Raw genomic sequence first — 22,700 nt, forward strand, 5'->3', positions numbered from 1 at the left:
CACAACAGAGTATATTAGGAAAAGTGGGCAATAGCCACATGAAAACCACATCATAACATAACAAGATTAGCGCGAAATAAGAACAAGCAAAATATAACATGATATAACAAGATATGAGCACAATAACAACCGGAATAATATAACATGATAAACCAAGATTAGCCCGCAATAGGAACAAGAAAAATACAACATGATATAACAAGATATGTGCGCGCAATAGGAACAAGCAAAATACAACATGATATAACAAGATATGTGCGCAATAAATACAAGAATAATATAACATGATATAACAAAATTAGCGCGCAATAGGAACAAGAGAAATGCACCATAATATAACAAGTATGTGCGCAAGAACAACCAGATAAATATAACATATTGTTGCGAGAAAAGTGCGCATTAGCACACAGAAACTTACCACAAAATATAACAGCATCATTGTGCACCAAACACCTACAAAACACAACAGAGTATATTAGGAAAAGTGGGCAATAGCCACATGAAAACCACATCATAACATAACAAGATTGGCGCGCAATAAGAACAAGCAAAATACAACATGATATAACAAGATATGAGCACAATAACAACCGGAATAATATAACATGATAAACCAAGATTAGCCCGCAATAGGAACAAGAAAAATACAACATGATATAACAAGATATGTGCGCAATAAATACCAGAATAATATAACATGATATAACAAAATTAGCGCGCAATAGGAACAAGAGAAATGCGCCATAATATAACAAGATATGTGCGGAATAACAACCAGAAAAATATAACATATTGTAACGAGAAAAGTGCGCATTAGCACACAGAAACTTACCACAAAATATAACAGCATCAATATGCACAAAACACCTATAAAACACAACAGAGTATATTAGGAAAAGTGGGCAATAGCCACATGAAAACCACATCATAACATAACAAGATTAGCGCGAAATAAGAACAAGCAAAATATAACATGATATAACAAGATATGAGCACAATAACAACCGGAATAATATAACATGATAAACCAAGATTAGCCCGCAATAGGAACAAGAAAAATACAACATGATATAACAAGATATGTGCGCGCAATAGGAACAAGCAAAATACAACATGATATAACAAGATATGTGCGCAATAAATACAAGAATAATATAACATGATATAACAAAATTAGCGCGCAATAGGAACAAGAGAAATGCACCATAATATAACAAGTATGTGCGCAAGAACAACCAGATAAATATAACATATTGTTGCGAGAAAAGTGCGCATTAGCACACAGAAACTTACCACAAAATATAACAGCATCATTGTGCACCAAACACCTACAAAACACAACAGAGTATATTAGGAAAAGTGGGCAATAGCCACATGAAAACCACATCATAACATAACAAGATTGGCGCGCAATAAGAACAAGCAAAATACAACATGATATAACAAGATATGAGCACAATAACAACCGGAATAATATAACATGATAAACCAAGATTAGCCCGCAATAGGAACAAGAAAAATACAACATGATATAACAAGATATGTGCGCAATAAATACCAGAATAATATAACATGATATAACAAAATTAGCGCGCAATAGGAACAAGAGAAATGCACCATAATATAACAAGTATGTGCGCAATAACAACCAGATAAATATAACATATTGTAACGAGAAAAGTGCGCAATAGCACACAGAAACTTACGACAAAATATAACAGCATCCATGTGCACCAAACACCTACAAAATACAACAGAGTATATTAAGAATAATGGGCAATAGCAACATGAAAACCACGTCATAACATAACAAGATTAGCGCGCAATAAGAACAAGCAAAATACAACATGATATAATAAGATATGTGCACAATAACAACCAGATAAATATAACATATTGTAACGAGAAAAGTGCGCATTAGCACACAGAAACTTACCACAAAATATAACAGCATCATTGTGCACCAAACACCTACATAATACAACAGAGTATATTAAGAAAAGTGGGCAATAGCAACATGAAAACCACATAATAACATAACCTTAAGATTAGGCGCGCAATAGGAACAAGAAAAATACAACATGATATAACAAGATATGTGCGCAATAAATACCAGAATAATAAAACATGATATAACAACATTAGCGCGCGATAGGAACAAGACAAATGCGCCATTATATAACAAGATATGTGCGGAATAACAACCAGAAAAATATAACATATTGTAACGAGAAAAGTGCGCAATAGCACACAGAAACTTACCACAAAATATAACAGCATCAATATGCACCAAACACCTACAAAACACAACAGAGTATATTAAGAAAAGTGGGCAATAGCAACATGAAAACCACATAATAACATAACATTAAGATTAGCGCGCAATAGGAACAAGAAAAATACAACATGATATAACAAGATATGTGCGCAATAAATACCAGAATAATAAAACATGATATAACAACATTAGCGCGCAATAGGAACAAGACAAATGCGCCATAATATAACAAGATATGTGCGGAATAACAACCAGAAAAATATAAGATATTGTAACGAGAAAAGTGCGCAATAGCACACAGAAACTTACCACAAAATATAACAGCATTAATATGCACCAAACACCTACAAAACACAACAGAGTATATTAGGAAAAGTGGGCAATAGCCACATGAAAACCACATCATAACATAACAAGATTAGCGCGCAATAAGAACAAGCAAAATACAACATGATATAATAAGATATGTGCACAATAACAACCAGAATAATATAACACGATATAACAACATTAGCGCGCAATAGGAACAAGAAAAATACAACATGATATAACAAGATATGTGCGCGCAATAGGAACAAGCAAAATACAACATGATATAACAAGATATGTGCGCAATAAATACCAGAATAATATAACATGATATAACAAAATTAGCGCGCAATAGGAACAAGAGAAATGCACCATAATATAACAAGGATGTGCGCAATAACAACCAGATAAATATAATATATTGTTACGAGAAAAGTGCGCAATAGCACACAGAAACTTACCACAAAATATAACAGCATCCATGTGCACTAAACACCTACAAAATACAACAGAGTATATTAAGAAAAGTGGGCAATAGCAACATGAAAACCACATCATAACATAACAAGATTAGCGCGCAATAAGAACAAGCAAAATACAACATGAAGGGATATAACAAGATATGTGCACAATAACAACCAGATAAATATAACATATTGTAACGAGAAAAGTGCGCATTAGCACACAGAAACTTACCACCAAATAAAACAGCATCATTGTGCACCAAACACCTACAAAATACAACAGAGTATATTAAGAAAAGTGGGCAATAGCAACATGAAAATCACATCATAATATAACAAGATTAGCGCGCAATAGGAACAAGAAAAATACAACATGATATAACAAGAGAGCACAAAACACCGGAAACGCCCGGATGTGCGCAATAACAACCAGATAAATATAATATATTGTTACGAGAAAAGTGCGCAATAGCACACAGAAACTTACTACAAAATATAACAGCATCAATATGCACCAAACACCTACAAAACACAACAGAGTATATTAGGAAAAGTGGGCAATAGCCACATGAAAACCACATCATAACATAACAAGATTAGCGCGCAATAGGAACAAGCAAAATACAACATGATATAACAAGATATGAGCACAATAACAACCGGAATAATATAACATGATAAACCAAGATTAGCCCGCAATAGGAACAAGAAAAATACAACATGATATAACAAGATATGTGCGCGCAATAGGAACAAGCAAAATACAACATGATATAACAAGATATGTGCGCAATAAATACCAGAATAATATAACATGATATAACAAAATTAGCGCGCAATAGGAACAAGAGAAATGCACCATAATATAACAAGATATGTGCGCAATAACAACAAGATAAATATAACATATTGTAACGAGAAAAGTGCGCAATTGCACACAGAAACTTACCACAAAATATAACAGCATCAATGTGCACCAAACACCTACAAAATACAAGAGAGTATATTAAGAAAAGTGGGCAATAGCAACATGAAAACAACATAATAACATAACAAGATTAGCGCGCAATAGGAACAAGAAAAATATAACATATATAACAAGATATGTGCGCAATAACAACCGGAATAATATAACATGATAAAACAAGATTAGCCCGCAATAGAAACAAGCAAAAACAACCAGAATAATATAACATGATATAACAACATTAGTGCGCAATAGGAACAAGAGAATTGCAACATGATATAACAATATATGTGCGCAATAACAACCAGAATAATATAACATGATATATCAACATTAGCGCGCAATAGGAACAAGAGAAAAGCACCATAATATAACAATATATGTGCGCAATAACAACCAGAAAAATATAACATATTGTAACGAGAAAAGTGCGCAATAGCACACAGAAACTTACCACAAAATATAACTGCATCAATGTGCACCAAACACCTACAAAATACAACAGAGTATATTAAGAAAAGTGGGCATTAGCAACATGGAAACCACATCAAAACATAACAAAGTTAGCGCGCAATAAGAACAAAAAATAATACAACATGATATAACAAGATATGTGCGCAATAACAACCGGAATAATATGACATGATAAAACAAGATTAGCCCGCAATAGGAACAAGCAAAATACAACATGATATAACAATATATGTGCGCAATAACAACCAGAATAATATAACATGATAAAACAATATAAGCCCGCAATAGGAACAAGAAAAAATACAACATGATATAACAAGATATGTGCGCAATAACAACGAGAATAATATAACATATTGTAAAGAAACTTACCACAAAATATAACAGCATCAATGTGCACCAGACAGCTACAAGGAGAAGAAGGGGGCGTCGTAAGTACGTCGTAAGTGCCTATAATAGCAAACAGAAGCTTACGTCATAATATAACAGGATCAATGTGCACCAGACATTTGAAAAATACAACAGAGTATAACAAGATAATTGCGCAACAGAAACGGCTTATTTACCTTGCTGCCTGTTGTTTTGTTTCGAAACGAGTTTTCGTAGCCTGTTTGTTTTCTCCTTTCTGTTCCTTCCATTTCAAGTACGCTCAAACCTGAGAAATGGAGACACAGTTATTAAACGGCCACATTTGCCGAAACTGTTAAAACCCTTTTTGTGTACTTTAATTCAGCGTTGTACCAACCTCATGTCCCTGCCTTCCAAAGCCGTCAGTCTCAATCCAGGTACCCATAAAGTTGGCTTGCCGCTAGTTTGTTTGTCACCAAGATGGACGCTCAAATCATGCACGTTTTTGGCTACTGGTGTATTTGGAGCAACTAATTCGAATAAACAAAGTTGTGGGAAAAAGAATTAGCATAAACGAGCATGTCTGATCCAATCAAGTGACCGTGTCTATTGCTGGTTTTCACTGTCACGCAATCAAAAAAAATAATTTCGAAACCATTCAACTACACAAGCTATGAATTTCAAATATTATAGACGATAAATAGACAAACAATTTCTCCAAGTTTCAGGTCTGTGCGGTGTACCGTTCGAGCGTTATTTGCCGAATCTTTCCACGCAAATTTATAAAGCTTAGTATGGAGATGCCATAACTGTGTCCTTCCGAGGGACACAAATATGGCCGCCGTGATGTCAGAGAAACCATCTGGAACTCAATTCGGTTTACAACAGCGGCAATCTTTGGCTCATGAGCTAGTACAGTTTCACATAAACACCACTTATAATATCTGAAATGTTCAATTTGCTGAAAATGGATAGGAAAGGCCTTTTTCAAACAAAACAGCTTTGTCATGGCACTCAGCTTGATGTCAGATACGACGGCGAACTCAAATATTCAAAATGCTCTGTTTAAAAAACGAATGACACTATCAATCAGGAAATTTGCACAAAGATATATTTTTAGTTTATCTTTCGTCTAATGACAAAGAAAATTTAGTAGGCCTAGTGAATTTTGATTTCAGAATTATATGACGTAACATGAAAACCAAAAGTAGCAACACACGAGAAAAAATCGCAAGATGAAGAAAAAGTAGTCTTTGTATAGAATGCTCATTTTGGTATTTTTCGGGTATTTTACTATGACAACTCAACTTGATCAACTATGTTTTAATTTTTTAAGTTTTGTAAAACAAATCCAAAACTCGACTAACATATCCATTGCGATCGCAAATTATTTAAAACTGTAGAATAATCCCGCAAACCAATCAAAACAAAAGCAACAAGTACAAAAGTACTCAGCAACCCTTCATAACAACAATTGCTATGTTTGTTCACTAAAACTGTAACTAAGTGGCCCGGTATTGTAAAATCGCTCCGTCATGGTTTATTTACCGTGTTGCCTGTGGTTTTGTTCCGCACCGAGTTTTCGTAGGCTGTTTGTTTTCTCCCTTCTGTTCATTTCTTTTCAAGTACGCTCAAACCTGAGAAACGAAGACCCAGTTATTAAACAGCCACAGCTGCCGAATTTGCTAAAGTTCAAACCCTATTTGTCTACTTTTATTAAGCGTTGTACCTACCTCATTTCCCTTCCTTCCAAAGCCGTCAGTCTCAATCCAGATACTCATATAGTTGGCTTGCCGCTAGTTTCTTTGTCACCAAGATGGACGCTCAAATCATGCACGTTTTCGGCTACTGGTGTATTTGACGCAATTAATTCGAATAAACAAAATTGTGAAAAAAATAATTAGCATAAACGAGCATGTCTGCTCCAATCAAGTGACCGTGCCTATAGCAACGCACGAGAAAAATTCGCAAGATGAAGAAGAAGCATTCATTGTATAGCATGCTCATTTTGGTATTTTCCGAGTTTTAATAACTCTCTAATCTTTTCAATGGCATGTATAAAAAGCGGCCTGGGGAAATTATCTCTGTGTTTTGGATTTACAAGCTTTCATCACTTCGTTGCTGTGGATAGCGAAGGTTTCTTTGCAAATACCAGTGGATAGTGCTTTATATGGTGTTTATAGCGCTATCCATCCTCTGAAAATCTTGGTCTTTTTGCTCATTCGGCATTTCTGTTTTATGGTCGTCAACCCTTAAAAAAGAAGTTAACACAGAAATAAAACAATGTAATTAGAGTCTAATAGTTATAGTATTCGCGCTTCAAGATTTCGCATTGTTTCACCTGCATAGTGTCTCCGCATAAGCATTCTGAGACCTGTGAAGGTTTTTGTCCTTTGAAACTGAAAAGACTTTTAGACTGTCTAATTTGCCGAAAAAAAATTATAAAAATATATTTAAAAATTAGTGAAAGCGTTCAGTTTCAAATTGCTTTATGTTGCCAATATAACCCTGTCTGACAAAGTGAATACCGTGAAGTAATGATCCCGTCGCAGTGAATTGCAATTAAAGAAATTGCAAAAAAAGAAACCCCCCAAAATTCCTGGCTCCAATGGGAAGCCAGAATTTTACTTTACGTCAAAGTGAATACTTTAAGGTTACTATAATTAGCGGCTGCTAATTAAAGCGATTTTAGCAAGTTGGGCAAAAATCGCTTTATTTAGTGTTCGCTAAAATTTGTTTATAGGTCAAATTTAATACTCGTTATCTTAAAGTGCCTCCCCCCACCCCCACCCCAAAGGGAAACAAAATAAAGCATAGTTGACTTGAAAATTAATTTTTTTTAAATGGATGTTGGAAAACTTGTTCTTTCTGGCAGTGCAAATGTTCGTTCAATTCCAAGTAGGTTTGTTCTTTTACTGAACATTTATTTCCATCTTACTGTTCATTAAAAACTGGTTTAGACGATATTGATAACCTTTTAAATTTTTCGGAATATCGCTTAATTAGATAGTCGCTAAATCTTGCTCTGAAAAAAAAAAATCGCTAAAATAAGAAGCCGCCAGGTGTATGAAAGACATATATGAGAACTGCAGATAAAGTGATGAAAGTGTGTTAACAATTAAAGCAATTGCATTTTTAGCCTGAGGAAAATTTCCTGGCTACGACGGGATTTGAACCCGCTGATGATGTCCGCGATACTGGTGCGTTGCTCAACCAACTGAGTTATGAAGTTTTGACACGTTCAATTTGATGAGTCTCTTTCTAAACTTCTCGAGCTTCTAGATAGTTTTGGAAATTGCTCCGGCCTGAAAGTTGATAATGATAAATCAGAGATGATGCTGCTTGGAAATTGCACTCATTATTTACTTAATCACGAACTTTCCAAAATTTAAAAAAAAAAATTAAAAAATTCCGTTAAAATTCTTGGGATTCACTTCACTTATGATAATCGCGCTAAACAGAACTTTAACTTTGACGGCTTGATTAAATCAATAAAGGAGAAGTTAAGAATATGGGGATGGAGATATCTTACCATCATCGGTAGGATTCAGATTGTAAAAACGTTCATCATTCTAATCATTTTATATCGTGCAAGCATGATTTGTTTAGATAAAGAATTCGTTGATGAAGCCAACAAAATCATCTTCGATTTTATTTGGAAGGGAAGATAGTACTTGAAAGTGAAACGCTTAGCGCTTGTTAGCGACATCGAAGATGGTGGACTCAAAGCTCCGCACTTGGATTCTATTATTAAAACTCAAAGGATACGGTGCTGTAAACGACTCGCAAGTGGATACCCACGCAGTTGGAAATCCATTTTGCTGCATGATCTTAAAACAAAGTAGGCGGTAAATTTATTTTATGTTTCTTGCGACTTTGATTTCAAAACTTTACCCATCAAGCTACCATTTTTTTTTTACGAGGAATGCCTAAAAAACATCGCAGAATGCTCTGCAGCAAGGGAAGGGTGTTTTTACTCAGACTGTTCGGAAATTATTCTTTGGAATAACAAAGCTATCTGCATTGATGGTAAATCGGTGTATAATGACAGCCTAGAAAATATCGGTATCATCAGAATAAACAATCTCATTGCTGAAAAGATAGGCGTACGGGCAACTTCGGACCTGGGGGGCGCAGATACCTTATTGCCCCCCCCCCCCCCCAAAAAAAAAAAAAATGACATGCGTTGAAAGCGAATGGACAACAAACTCGTGCATTGAAATAGCTGTGTACAACCATGCCTGCTTGCTTAAAGGAAACGTGAGTTCTTTATTTAATTTCGTGGCATTGCCTAAAGATGTCGATGAACTGAATCCTTTTTCTTCTGAAATATTTTATTTATTCACTCTAGTTAAGCAAAAATTAAAGTATTTTTGGTGAGCCAACTTACATGGTTTTTGCCCACTTGAAAGTTATACAAAAGCATTTGAAACATTCAGGGGAAAATGAGTTAAAACATTTCGTTGAAAGTTCTGAGCTAGCCCTTTGAACTAACTAATTGACCCAAAATCATTAGCTTCATCACATTTGTAACAGCTTTGCTAACTTCTGGTCGCCCTCGCCAATTTCCTACTCACTTCAAAATGATTACAACTGAATCAAACTGAGGAGTCACGCCCAATTTGCAAGAGAAATTGAACATGATTATATCAATTTGCGAGAGGAAACAAAAGCAGATAAATGAGAAATTTAAACTTTTGAACCACAACGTTCGGTTTATTTCCAAAACTTTTTCTGTTGATGTAATTCGTTTTAAACGTCACAATGAGATTTTGCCCGAAAAGTTTCGGCACTGGGTGTGTGTGTACGCCTATTACTGAAAACAATAAGCTGATAACGATAAATGAACATGCTGAGAGCACTTAAAATTTTTCCGCTTAATTGATGCATTTAGACTTCTTTGTGTGTTCGAAGCTCTTCCAGATGAATGGCGAAAGTCCTTAAAAACTTGCTTAGATTGGAATAAAATATATAGTTTACCTTAGCGTGTCACATTGGAAACAAAATTGCGTGAGTTCCAATACAAACTTCAACAAAATTGATAATAGTTCTCTTTCTTATACTGCGTCTTTAAGCTATATCTATTCGCTTTGTCATTTAATATTATAAATACGTTTTCCTGCTCTAAAAAGCGCGTGTTTGTATGTTACCTTAAGGTGGCTCGATCGGATTTTTGAGTGACGATACCTTTCATCTTTGAGCAACTTGTACCGCCACCGTAAACAATACGACTGAAAATCGATCAGTACAGCTGTACTAAAGAAAGATGAAAGTTTCGAATGAGATGAGTTTCATCGAAATCGGAGTAACCATAGCAACAAAATGACGTCACCACCCATTTTACATGAGACCGATTTTCTTGTAATAGAGGGATAATTTTGAAAAAAGGCTTCTAGATCTTAGACTTGACATAGTTTTCTAAAGGTCTGCAAAATTTGAAGAATTTTTATGAGAGCGTTTTCGAAAAAATTTTGGATGAAGTTTTCAGGTGCTAAAATACAACAAAAACAAAGCAGTCTTAATACATTATTGAGAAAACGTTCACAAGGCCCGATCAAGTAACATTTTGGCCTTCAGTGAATCTTGTACTATCCAATTACCTTGGGAGAAAATCTCAGAGAAATCGTTTCATTTTATTTCTTGAAACATCGGCTTGAATATGAACTGGTATGAAGTGTTATTTCGCTCTTTTATCGAAAAAGGGCCTTCGCTTACTAAAATGATCGCAAAATAAAACGCGCTCGATAGAATTTTTTTAAACTTGGCAGTCAAAAAGAAGAATAAGTTTGTAATGGGAGGCGAGAAAAAACTTTTAGCGTCTCTCCCCAGTCTCACTCAGAGCTTTGACATCGGCTCCAGACCTCTCGCTCCCGTTCCAACAACCGAGCGCGTTGACCGAGCGTTCGCAAAAGATACGACTGTTTTGCAGTCTAGAGAAAACTATGTCAAGTCCAAGATCTAGAAGCCTTTTTTCAAAATTATCCCTCTATTACAAGAAAATCGGTCTCGTGTAAAATGGGTGGTGACGTCATTATGTTGCTATGGTTACTCCGATTTCGACGAAACTTATCTCATTCGAAACTTTCATCTTTCTTTAGTACAGCTATATTGATTGATTTTCAGTCAGATTGTTCACGGTGACATACAAGTTGCTCAAAGTTGAAAGGTATCGTCACTCAAAAATCCGATCGAGCCACCTTAACGTGTGTATTGTCAGAAAGGCAGGCAGTGTGGCCGAGTGGTTAGGTCGCCGGACTTGAAATCTGGAGGTCCCGGGTTCAAGTCCCGTTCTGACCACTATCTGGATTTGTTCTCGGTTGCCCCGAGCTCAAATCCTCGGTCATGCTTGTAAATAGCCAACTGGTCTGCCTCCTGCCAGTTGGGATTTTTAACCATGTTATGTTTATTTAATATATTATATTTGTTTCATATACACGGCCGCACAAACTTCTAGCTTTAAACACAAACCGTGTATAAATAAAGTTGCTTTACCTTTTTTTTTTACCTTAATCTATTAAGTTAAGAAAAAAAAGTTAAGCCTTATCGCAACATTGTAAAAGATTTCTTGTATCCGTAGTGTTTGTTTTTGTAAGATAGTAACTTCCTAGAGTGTATTTGTCATTAGTATTGATTATGAAATAAAAAATATTAAAATACAAAACAAAAAAACGAAAACCCCGGAAATTCTAGGAGCAAAATCGAATGGAACTGAAATTTCCCGGAAATTGTTTTGCAAAATTTGGGTCTTCCTTGCGAGGTTGTTCTCTTTCCCGCCCCCCCCCCCCCCCCCCGGGTTCTCTTTTCCGGAATAATATTTTTTTAAAAAACTATCATTTGACACTCAGCCCAAGTTCTTTCGGCAGAAAAGTTAGCGATTTGGGCTGCTGAAAGCAGCTACATGTGTTAAGACAGCGTTCTTGAAACTACAAATAAACATTAAGGCCTCATGGTTAACTCGGTTGTTATACTTTGTTGTTTTGCAGGCGGCAGCAACTGAGATATATTTACAAGAGCTCTCGAGTCTCACGCAAACGAATCCAATCTCTCGCTTTAAACTAATTTTTCTCACGCATTTCTGATTAAAACAAATGATTTTGGGGTGAAAATTGCTGCTTTAAGTAAGTACCTCCATGAATTAACTATTTTTCTTGATATACATAGTCCCTGTTTCAGTCCTTTGTACTCGCTTTGAACTTTCTGAACTTTTTCCAACAGTGTAAAGTTATCGTGCAGAGGCAGCGTTACACTGGTCAGTTGGTTTAATGACTATTGACCATGCTCACATGCTGAACGCCGGTAACGTAAAGACAAACCTGAAATCTAAATACCGAATTTACTCGAATAAGCGTCGCCCCCGAATAAACGCCGCCCTCGAATAAGCGCCGCATTTGAGACAAAAAAGATAATAAGCGCCGCAGTCCCGATGCGGTGCTCATCGAGGAATTCCGTTTCACTAAAAACAGCACTACAATGCAACTCTTAAACAAACTTGGACTTTTTTCTATCAAAAGCGATGTTTTGCAGATCAAAGAGATTGTTTTACCGCTCGCCTATAAGTTTTCTATCCAACATTCTTACAACCCGTAGTTCTGCAAATGCTGCCAAGTCCGCGAACTTTGCCAGGACAGCTACTTCTCTCTTCAGCAAGAGACAAATACTGACAATCAAAAGATTCTTTGTGGCATCTAAATTTTAAATAAGCGCCGCCCTCGAATAAGCGCCGCACTTGAGGCGCGAAAAATTTAATAAGCGCCGCGGTGCTTATTCGAGTAAATACGGTAATCACTTTTAAAGGGTCACATTTCCGCTCAGAATAAACGAAAACGCCTCCAAGTTATTTTAATTTTTCAATTTTTCGCGTAATGACGCACGTGCAGGCTACACCATTGTATTGCTTACTAAACTTTTTGTTTGGCAACGTTCTGGTTTCTTGTGTGCCTTTTGAAAGATCCCTGTTGTCGCGGCCCTGTCGCGGCCACGATGTCATTCATGGTTGTTCATTCAGTGCGCGCAATGCTTTTTTATTTGCAAAAATATCAGTTATATGTGCAGCAAACCCGCCATAGTGCAATATTTTAATGCACCGTAAAAATTTCCATATTAGACGGACTACCATACGGAAATTTTGTTTTGCATTCCGTGCAGTCATCCGGAAAAGTCGAAAAATTCTGTTCCATTCGCCACTGGAATTTTCAGGATTTTTGGTCGAATAGAACTGGGTACGAAAATGTACCCAGCGTCCCCAGCGCGCCTTCTGAGCGCGGCAAATTTGTTTTTCTGCGCATTACGTAATTTACGTCAGATGTTTGACACTTGTGCTGTGTTGAAGCGAGCACGAGGACAAGCAGCTAAAATACTGGTCGTGTCCTGGAACGCTTCTGCCTTCTGTTTATCGCTATTTGCAAGTAAGTTTTCAAATTGTTTTGTTGTGTTTTTTTTTCTGTTCGTTATCCTTTCGCTTTAAGCGGTTTAATACCTCCAGTTCATGACCTGCAAAATGTCGAGCGCGAACGAAGCGAGATTAGCGTCATTCAATTTTGACTTTCTAGGTTTCCATCGTTGAGTCGAGTCGACTTCTGTTTTTATATCTGCGGGAGTTCCAATTTTATTTACTTCTTTGCTATTTTAACGCACAAAGCTCGTTTAGTTTACCTCGTGGCACATGCATAAGTCAGTTAATAATTCCAGTTCGGGTTTATACCATCTTACGAAGTTGACGGAAGAAATTTCGAATTCGAATTTTAAGTTTTACGGCAATATTTGCTAAAGGCCAGAGAAACAACTGTAACTAAAGATGATGAACTTTTTTATATTTATTTGGTTAGGGAAAGTTTATGTTCGTCAGGAAAAAGTTAGGAAATTTTTAACTGATTTGTAACTGATACTTGGAGTAGAGAAACATCGTTTGAGTCCAATTAAATTTTTGTGTACAATTATTTTGTGTTTCAACAGTTTCAACTGACAGTACACTTGATTACAGACAAGCAGTTATTTTTAAAACAGAAATAGTGTTTCATTTCTTAACTTTGAGGAGTCGAGAATTTTTGAGATCCTTGGGCGGGAATGAGTATATTTATTGTACATGCATGCAATTTCCCTTGCCCTAAACTTTGCTTTCAATTTGCCTGTAACCAGTAATTGTAAATTCTTGTTCTGTGTGAGGAAATTGTCATTTGACATACCGTATTTACTCGATTAAGCGCCGCCCCCGAATAAGCGCCGCCCTCGAATAAGCGCCGCATTTAGAACAAAAAAGTTAATAAGCGCCGCCCCCGAATAAGCGCAGCAGTGCCGATGCGGCGCTTATTCCAGAAATTTCGTTTAACCAAAAACAGCACACTAGAACAAAGCAACTCTCAAACAAACTTGGACATTTCTTTCCATCAAAAGCGATGTTTTGCAGTTCAAAGTGATTGTTTTACCGCTGGCTCATAAGTTTTCTATTCAACATTCTTACAATACGTTGTTCTGTAAATGTTGTCAAGGCCGCGAACTTTGCTAGGACAGCTAGCGCCACTTCTTTCTTGAGTAAGAGACGAATATTGACAATCAAAAGACGCTTTTTTCAATTACTGTAAAAGATTAAATTCTTTGTGGCGTCCAAGTTTTAAATAAGCGCCGCCCTCAAATAAGCGCCGCCCTCGAATAAGCGCCGCACTTGAGTCGCGAAAAATTAAGCGCCGCGGCGCTTATTCGAGTAAATACGGTAGTTGGAAACAAAATTATAGAGCACTCGCCATCTGGGCGAGTGACCTTCAAATTGCACTCGCCCAGTCTCCTCCATTAAATCAAAGTCTCTTTGAGATACCGACTTTTTGCATGAAGTATGAGTCGAAGGTTTATCCTGTGCATTGTTCTTCGAACATATCATTACAAACTCAAATATTTGTCTGTCACTGACTATTATCAAACGTTTTAAACAATGTTTGTTTGAAACTTATAAGAAGTTTCGGAAGAGAATCTTCGGCCTTCCTCGGTTTTTTGTTTAAAACGTTTGATAATAGTCAACAGACAAATATTTGAGTTATGAATATTCCTGACTGCAATTTCAGTATCATTACAGTTGCTTTGTAGTTTAGTTTCACAATTTCCTATCTTCGCGGAGGAAATGCAGCCATCTAATTTTATCAAAAATGGCTTGTCCGCGCCGGGTATTTATACACATATTCCTCAACATTACACAAATAAACAGTGTAAATTTCACCGAGATCTGACAATTCTATACTTTAAAATTACAAGGACCTTTCGAGGCAGTCGATTACGGCAGCGAAATTAGCAAATGAAACGGCAAAATATGCATTTGACGCCTTGTTTTTGCGACGCCATATTTGAATTGTTATAGGTAGACCGCTGTTCAATGTGTTCAAGGCCGTATCGTTACAATTGCTCCACGAAAAAGCACGAAAAAAATATGGATATTTCCGACTACTGTCGAAGAAAACTTTGCGCATATAATTGCAGCGTAAACAAATCGATACACTGAAGCTGCATTTTGTCTGGTCTCTGCGAGGGTCGGATATCAAGACATCTTCGTGGGCTTAAGAAGGATTAAACAAAATCCATATATACAGTGAATGCTTTCAAATTATATTTGAAGATGAAATACGAAAGAATTTTGCTGTCTTTGACTGAAATTCCACTCGAACTGCGTAAATACGATCGCATGTTGTAAAGCCGATTCATGCAACATTGCTGTCAATGCGAGGTCACGTCCCTAACGACATAGGCTGATGACAAAATAGAATGGCGCTTGTAGCAACCAAATTTGGCCTAATTTTTAACCGCTCCTAAGCTAAAAGAAACCCCCACCTCTTGCATTTTGTTTGAACTTCAATAATACATTATCTTTGAAAAGAGCAAGATTTTTTTGGTATCGTTTGTAATTTTTAAACGATGTAAGTGCTAGTGATTATTTATTCGTGTTTTAGCGTTAGTTACGCAATCCATTGTTTGTGCGAAGCTTTTTATAGATCGCCTTTCAGACACACGTGCGTTGAGATAAGAAAGCTGACATGTCACTTTTAAAATTGTTATACAACGTTTGTAAATGTTATTTTTTAATAATATTATATTGAAAATCGTGCTCGCCAAACCGGGCAAGTGATCAGTGATTCGTACCCAACCGACAGTTTTCAGACTCGAGTGGGTGAGTGGGCGAGCGCTAATTTCCAACCCTGTTTGACCGTTAACTGTTTGCAATTCCATCTCCTTAGTGAATGAAATAGAGAGCTTTCTTGCACCTGATTCACACCAGACCACGAAGGATGTTATCGTAGTTTAAGCCTTTTTCAAAGCTTGGAACAGCTCATATATTTAGCAGGTGAGTGACAGGTAAAATTGAATTCAATTATGATCGTGATATGTAAGTATATAAGACAGCTAATCATCCTTTTTTTAAAAAAAAATGGTAAGAAACAAAAGCTTGTATGATCATCTGGACACTTGATTTAAAACTGTCATTTGAGAATAACTGTACATGTATATACACCTGTTAGCTATTTTGATTATTCCTGTTCTCTATGTTACCATTTTCTCTGTGGCATGAGTGAATCCACTTGGAGTGGATCCACTTTTTCTTTTCTGTTTACATGCGTTTCAACAAGACACATTTAGTTCTCAAGAATAAGAAAGACAGTTCTGGTAAGTAAAAATGCATATGACTTGTTTATTATGGTTAAAACTTTGTTTGATTTTGCTTTGCTTAATTGCCAAGTTCTCCTGGGATGTTTTTACGTACTCATTATTAAATACTCCAAGTGCATATTATTTTCTATTGGCTATTTTTATATGATACTATTGGGTGTTTGTACATGATAATTTTAAGTGCCAATGCTTTTTAGATTTTGGGTATTTGTGCATGATTAATTTAAGACCAGACCACAAAGGATGTTATCGTCGTTTAAGCCTTTTTCAAAGCTTGGAACAGCTCATATATTTAGCAGGTGAGTGACAGGTAAAATTGAATTCAATTATGATCATGATATGTAAGTAATACAGCTTATCATCCTTTTTTTTTAAAAAAAGGGTAAGAAACAAAAGCTTGTATGATCATCTGGACACTTGATTTAAAACTGCCATTTGAAAATAACTGTAGTACAATTGTGTTGGCTATTTTGATTATTCCTGTTCTCCATGTTACCATTTTCTCAGTGCATCCACTTGGAGTGGATCCACTTTTATTTTCTGTTTACATGCGTTTCAACGAGACACATTTGGCTCTCAAGAATTAAAAAGACATTTCTGGTAAGTAAAAATGCATATGTTTATTATGCTTAAAGACCGTGACGCGTGAAAAATAGTTAGAAAAGAAACGTGATCCGTGAATTTTGCTGTTTCAAGTATATGTGACACGTGAATTTGGTTAAAACTTGTGCGTGAAACGGGATCACGAACCCCCCTTTGGTACCCTCTTTTGATTGATATTGCTTTGTTTTTGCCTTTTCCTGGGATTTTTTTAGATGTGTTTCAACGAGACACATTTGGCTCTCAAGAATAAGAAGGACATTTCTTGTAAGTAAAAATGCATAATTATGTTTATTATGATTACTATTTGGTATGTGATAATTTCAAATGCTTGCTTTTTAATATCTGGTTTATATGATAATTTTATGTTAATATTTTTTACTATTCGGTATATGATAATTTTTGGTACATGCTTTTTCATTTTTGGGTATTTTGATGTGGCAATTTTAAGTACATGCTATTTTTACTATCCAGTGTATGTTAATTTAAAGTACATGTCATTTTATTCTTTGCCATTTTTACATGACAATTTTAAGTGCCTGCTTTTTAGCTACCGGTATTGGGCTTTTGTACATGATAACTTAAAGTGGATGCTATTTTTGCATTCGACGGTAGGAGAACGCTTCCTAATCTTGTGGTGGCCTGTGGCCCCGTGGTTGTCCTGTGAACGCGCAAGCGAAAGTCGTTCTATGTATGTCGGTATGTGGCAGGATGGCCTCGATCTCATGTGAGAAGACATTAGAAAGCAATTAATTGTGTCACAGCAACTCCAACAAAAACATTTAGCCGCAAATACAGCGCACGCAAAAATAATTCATTAAGCCGATACCGCTAAGCTGTAAACAATTTTTGCGTTCAACGGTAGGACAACGCATCCTAATCTTGTGGTGGCGTGTGGTCCCGTGGTTGTCCTGTGAACGCATGCCCCTGCCAGGGAAACCAAAAAAACTAACAAAACTAACGAACAAAATTAATGTAAGAAGACTATACATGTAAATTAAGGTGTGTGGTGTTTGCCCCCACAGACAAAAAATCCTAGGTACGACCCTGTTTTTTCACAGGATATTAATTAAACAACTCTTTAACCAATAGCCATTTGCTTGCAGATACTGGTAGTTATGTCTTTTTTATTTTTTGTTAGCCTACTTCTCCGCTCAACTCAAAAAGATATTTTTTTATAATTTAGTGTATTTTTACAATTAACTTAGGTAAATTAGTTAGTCTTTTTATTCTTTTTAATCCTTTTATTGATCTTCTATTTTTACTATATACAATTAAGTTGTATATATAGATGTGTAACTTTTAATGGTAAATAACTTGTCAAGCGCTATTAAAAAGTAATGATAGGAAATAGGTCTGCAATGCATTCATGTGAATATCGTGCATGTAATTTTAGTTATAAGGCTAAAATTGATCCGGATCAATTGTTAAAAAAAATTAAGAAATTTAATTTCTAGGTTAAAATATTTCCTAATAAATGACAGAAGTGGTTTTAAAACAACTTTAAACTCTCAATTCCAAGTGCATGCCATTTTACTATAATAATTGGGTATTTTTGTGTGATAATTTTACGTGCATCCTTTTTTTACTGCTTTGATGTTTTTACTTAATAACGATGAGATCTATATCCAAATGCCATGCATGGTTTTTTTCCTGGTGTCCTTGTAAACCACTTTAAGCAATTGTGATGCGCTCACCAGTGATGTACTTCTCGCAATATTTAACAACTTTTATGCAATCGCCATGCATTGACACTGATTATGACATGTTCATTTAACTTTCTTCTCACAGTAATAAACAACTTTAGAAGCAAATACCATGGCCAGCTGGCTCCTGACATTCTTTTTTTGCTCCTTTTCAAAGCCATAAGAAGCCACTTTTTAATTACACCCAAACTGTATTAACTTCTTTAGAGTACTTGTTGATCCAGTCACGGCATTGATACACATTACTGGAAGACAAGGGCTAGCACAAAATGAAAGGATAGACCTTCCTCGTTCTTTTGTCAAGAGTACTTGTCGATTCAACACGATTCGCACAACAAGATCCACATTACTGGAACTCAAGGGCTAGCACAAAATGAAAATAGAAACCTTCCTCATTCTTAAAACATTCCATCAAACAGAATTGATTTGATTGAATCGATTTCGACCGACTTGCACAGTCATGACCTGCATCACCTAAGTCAACTTGGCAAAAATGAGGGTTAAAAATGTTAATTTGATTTGAACCGATCAATTCGATTCGATTGGTCTGCCTTTGTCTCTACTGGACATACCGGAAGTCAACTTGGAAAAAATGGGGGTTAAAAACGTTGTTAATTCGATTCGAACCAATCGATTCGATTCGATTCATCTGCCTTGATCTCTACTGGACATACCGGAAGTCAACTTGGCAAAAATGAGGGTTAAACGCTGTAAGTTCGATTTGAACCGATCGATTCGAGACGATTTGTCTGCCTTGATCTCTACCCGACATACCGGAATTCAACTTGGCAAAAAGGAGGGTTAAAATTGTTAATTCGATTCGAACCGATCAATTCGATTCGATTGGTCTGCCTTGATCTCTACTGGACATACCGGAAGTCAACTTGGAAAAAATGGGGGTTAAAACGTTGTTAATTCGATTCGAACCGATCGATTCGAGATGATTTGTCTGCATTGACCTCTACCCGACATACCGGAAGTCAACTTGGCAAAAATGAGGGTTAAACGCTGTAAGTTCGATTCGAACCGATCGATTCGATTCGATTTGTCTGCCTTGATCTCTACCCGTCATACCGGAATTCAACTTGGCAAAAAGGAGCCTGGTTAAAATTGTTGTTCATTCGATTCGAACCGATCAATTCGATTCGATTTGTCTGCCTTGATCTCTACCCGACATACCGGAATTCAACTTGGCAAAAAGGAGGGTTAAAATTGTTGTTAATTCGATTCGAACCGATCAATTCGATTCGATTTGTCTGCCTTGATCTCTACCCGACATACGGGAATTCAACTTGGCAAAAAGGAGGGTTAAAATTGTTGTTAATTTGATTCGAACCGATCAATTCGATTCGATTTGTCTGCCTTGATCTCTACTGGACATACCGGAAGTCAACTTGGAAAAAATGGGGGTTAAAAACGTTAATTCGATTCGAACCGAACAACATACCTCTCCCCGACATACCAGAAGTCAACTTGGCAAAAATGAGGGTTAAACGCTGTAAGTTTGAATCGAACCGATCAATTCGAGACGATTTGTCTGCCTTGATCTCTACCCGTCATAACGGAATTCAACTTGGCAAAAAGGAGGGTTAAATTGTTGTTAATTCAATTTGAACCGATCAATTCGATTCGATTTTGTCTGCCTTGATCTCTACCGGACATACCGGAAGTCAACTTGGAAAAAATGGGAGTTAAAAGTCGTTGTTAATTTGATTCGAACCGATCGATTTGAGACGATTTGTCTGCATTGACCTCTACCCGACATACCGAAAGTCAACTTGGCAAAAATGAGGGTTAAACGATGTAAGTTCGATTCGAACCGATCGATTCGAGACGATTTGTCTGCCTTGATCTCTACCCGACATACCGGAATTCAACTTGGCAAAAAGGAGGGTTTAAATTGTTGTTAATTCAATTCAAACCAATCAATTTGAGACAATTTGTCTGCCTTGATCTCTACCCGACATACCTGAAGTCAACTTGGCAAAAAGGAGGGTTAAAAACGTTGTTAATTCGATTCGAACCGATTGATTTGAGTCGAAATCTTTAGAAATTTCATATCTCCTCGCAACCATGTATCGTGTACATCCTCTATGTATTCAAACTGTCTTTTTTTTTTATAACTCTCTTCTCCTTGCTGTGTTCTTTGTTTTCTTAATATTTTTCAGGGTTTTTTGCCTGGATCACCTGGATGGCAATCTATCCGTCTGACTGGTACTATTTCTGGATATATAATTATGTGTAAAAGGTAAGGTATGGCTACACTGAAATTTAATTTTCTGGGATAAAATTTGTGACTTTTGTGAGGCCCCGTAGACTTTTGTTATAAAGACAATATCTTGCCAAAAGAGCAATTTTTTATTTGAAGAAGTTAATTGGGAATTTGAGTGAAGAGAAGTTTCAAAAGGTATTTTGAGAGTTAAATATAATTAATGTAGTAAACACAGAATAAGATTAAATCTTATTGTGAAAAGCAATTATTATCTACTTTACCTAAATTTAGCATTCTTATTTTTTTCAGAATCAACCTTGAGAGTTAGGGGTGCGGCTTACATGCACATGACGGATTGTATGTACAAGTGCAGCTCATACACAAGTCCTTTTATGGTAATTAAATTTTATATTGGAACACAAATCAATTATCTGCAATTTTTAAATTTAGCAAACAATCTCTTCTCTGAAAATCCGTAAAATTATATTTCATAATCCTTAAATCCTAACAGGGCCTCTCTTGTGTCTGTTTACAGCTTGAATCATCATTGTAAATTGCACCTCAAAAGAAGACAAGACCCTAAGAATGAGAAGGGTTTGTTGTATCAAAATGGCAACAATGAAAAAGTAAGTATACAATTATTGTAACCACATTGCACACTGGCTCTTTAATTTGCAGTATTATGCTTTTTGAAGTGTAAACATGCATACATGTACAGTTTGATAACCTACTTTTCTTGAAAATAACACCAAATTGATTTAGTCGCCCTTCTAATAGATTTGTTAACACAAAATAATGTGTTTTTTTCATCCAGCTGGTAAATGTGCCCAGTAGTTTCCTCCTTGCCTTAAGACTAAAGCTTGTGTTATTTTGTTTCATGAATTTTGAAACAGTAGCGATGACTGCAGTCTAATTTAAATCACCTGAAACAGTCACCTTCAACAAAGACACTGGTTGCTAATTATCACAGAGCTACAATAAACTAAAGTATATCTTTGATTACCTTTCAGACAAGAGAAGAAGTGTAAATCAATCAAGCATATGCATGTTCCTATTCCTGTCCCACAAAGAAGGAGTTGACAAACATTCTAGTACTGTCGAGATGCAGATTGCTTGGACAATGCTTTCGATCTGTAATAGCGGAAAGGTAACTTGAAATTTTGGCAGTTTTCTGTTTCATATTCATTTTTGAGCAGAAGGGTCAGCGGGCTTAATTTTTTACAGTATTAGGTAAAGGGATTAGTGAACACATGATGCATATTTTAAACAAGACTGTATTGATCAAAACCCTTTCTTCTTCTTAATTTCCTGGAATAAAACTTCTGACTTTGTGTGGCCCTGTTAGGGGGTCTATCCATAATCCTGTAGGTAAATTTTGGAAATAATTCATATCCCAATTAGAAATAATAACCCTAAAAGTGATGACTGATAATAATCTGTACTTACATTTTTGTAACATACATAATAATCCGTGGTCTTTTGTAATAAAGACACCATCTTGTCAAAAGAGCATCTCTTTCTGAAGAAATTTGGAATTTGAGTGAATAGAAGCTAGTAGAGTAAATGCACAGCATAAGATTATATCTTATTGTGCATAGCAACCAACTACTTTAACTTAGCATTCTTAATTTTTTTTTCATTAGAGTCAACCTTGGGGGTGCAAAAAATTGAGGGTGCAGCTTATACACAAGTCCTTAGG

General features: G+C 36.1%; 3 long non-coding RNA genes across 13 annotated transcripts in view; 1 reads left to right on the forward strand and 2 right to left on the reverse strand.

Annotated features, from left to right (window-relative positions):
- Positions 1 to 3,798: 3,798 nt before the first annotated feature.
- Positions 3,799 to 6,700, reverse strand: LOC144637437 (uncharacterized). The gene is made up of 6 exons (XR_013567719.1): positions 6,574 to 6,700; positions 6,389 to 6,477; positions 5,238 to 5,370; positions 5,059 to 5,147; positions 4,865 to 4,942; positions 3,799 to 4,035 (listed from the first exon to the last, which is right to left on the reverse strand). It is a non-coding gene; the product is annotated as an uncharacterized LOC144637437 (long non-coding RNA).
- Positions 6,701 to 13,137: 6,437 nt separating this feature from the next.
- The window catches only part of LOC144638045 (uncharacterized), a 54,728-nt gene continuing 45,165 nt past the window's right edge, over positions 13,138 to 22,700 (forward strand). Inside the window, exons 1-7 of one of the 11 annotated variants that reach the window (XR_013567864.1) lie at positions 13,138 to 13,245; positions 16,054 to 17,083; positions 17,299 to 17,350; positions 20,958 to 21,037; positions 21,311 to 21,396; positions 21,537 to 21,627; positions 22,012 to 22,148. This is a non-coding gene — a long non-coding RNA (uncharacterized LOC144638045). Of the gene's footprint in view, positions 13,246 to 16,053; positions 17,351 to 18,497; positions 20,199 to 20,376; positions 21,038 to 21,310; positions 21,397 to 21,512; positions 21,632 to 22,011; positions 22,149 to 22,644; position 22,700 lie in introns of those variants that run through there. The other 10 variants (XR_013567863.1, XR_013567860.1, XR_013567862.1 and 7 more) reach the window with 10 other exon arrangements.
- LOC144638054 (uncharacterized) lies at positions 20,233 to 20,874 on the reverse strand. The gene is made up of 3 exons (XR_013567875.1): positions 20,770 to 20,874; positions 20,542 to 20,666; positions 20,233 to 20,338 (listed from the first exon to the last, which is right to left on the reverse strand). It is a non-coding gene; the product is annotated as an uncharacterized LOC144638054 (long non-coding RNA).

This window comes from Oculina patagonica, chromosome 14 (assembly GCF_052425735.1).
Source record: "Oculina patagonica isolate OP01 chromosome 14, crgOcupat, whole genome shotgun sequence".
NCBI classification, from domain to species: domain Eukaryota; kingdom Metazoa; phylum Cnidaria; class Anthozoa; order Scleractinia; family Oculinidae; genus Oculina; species Oculina patagonica.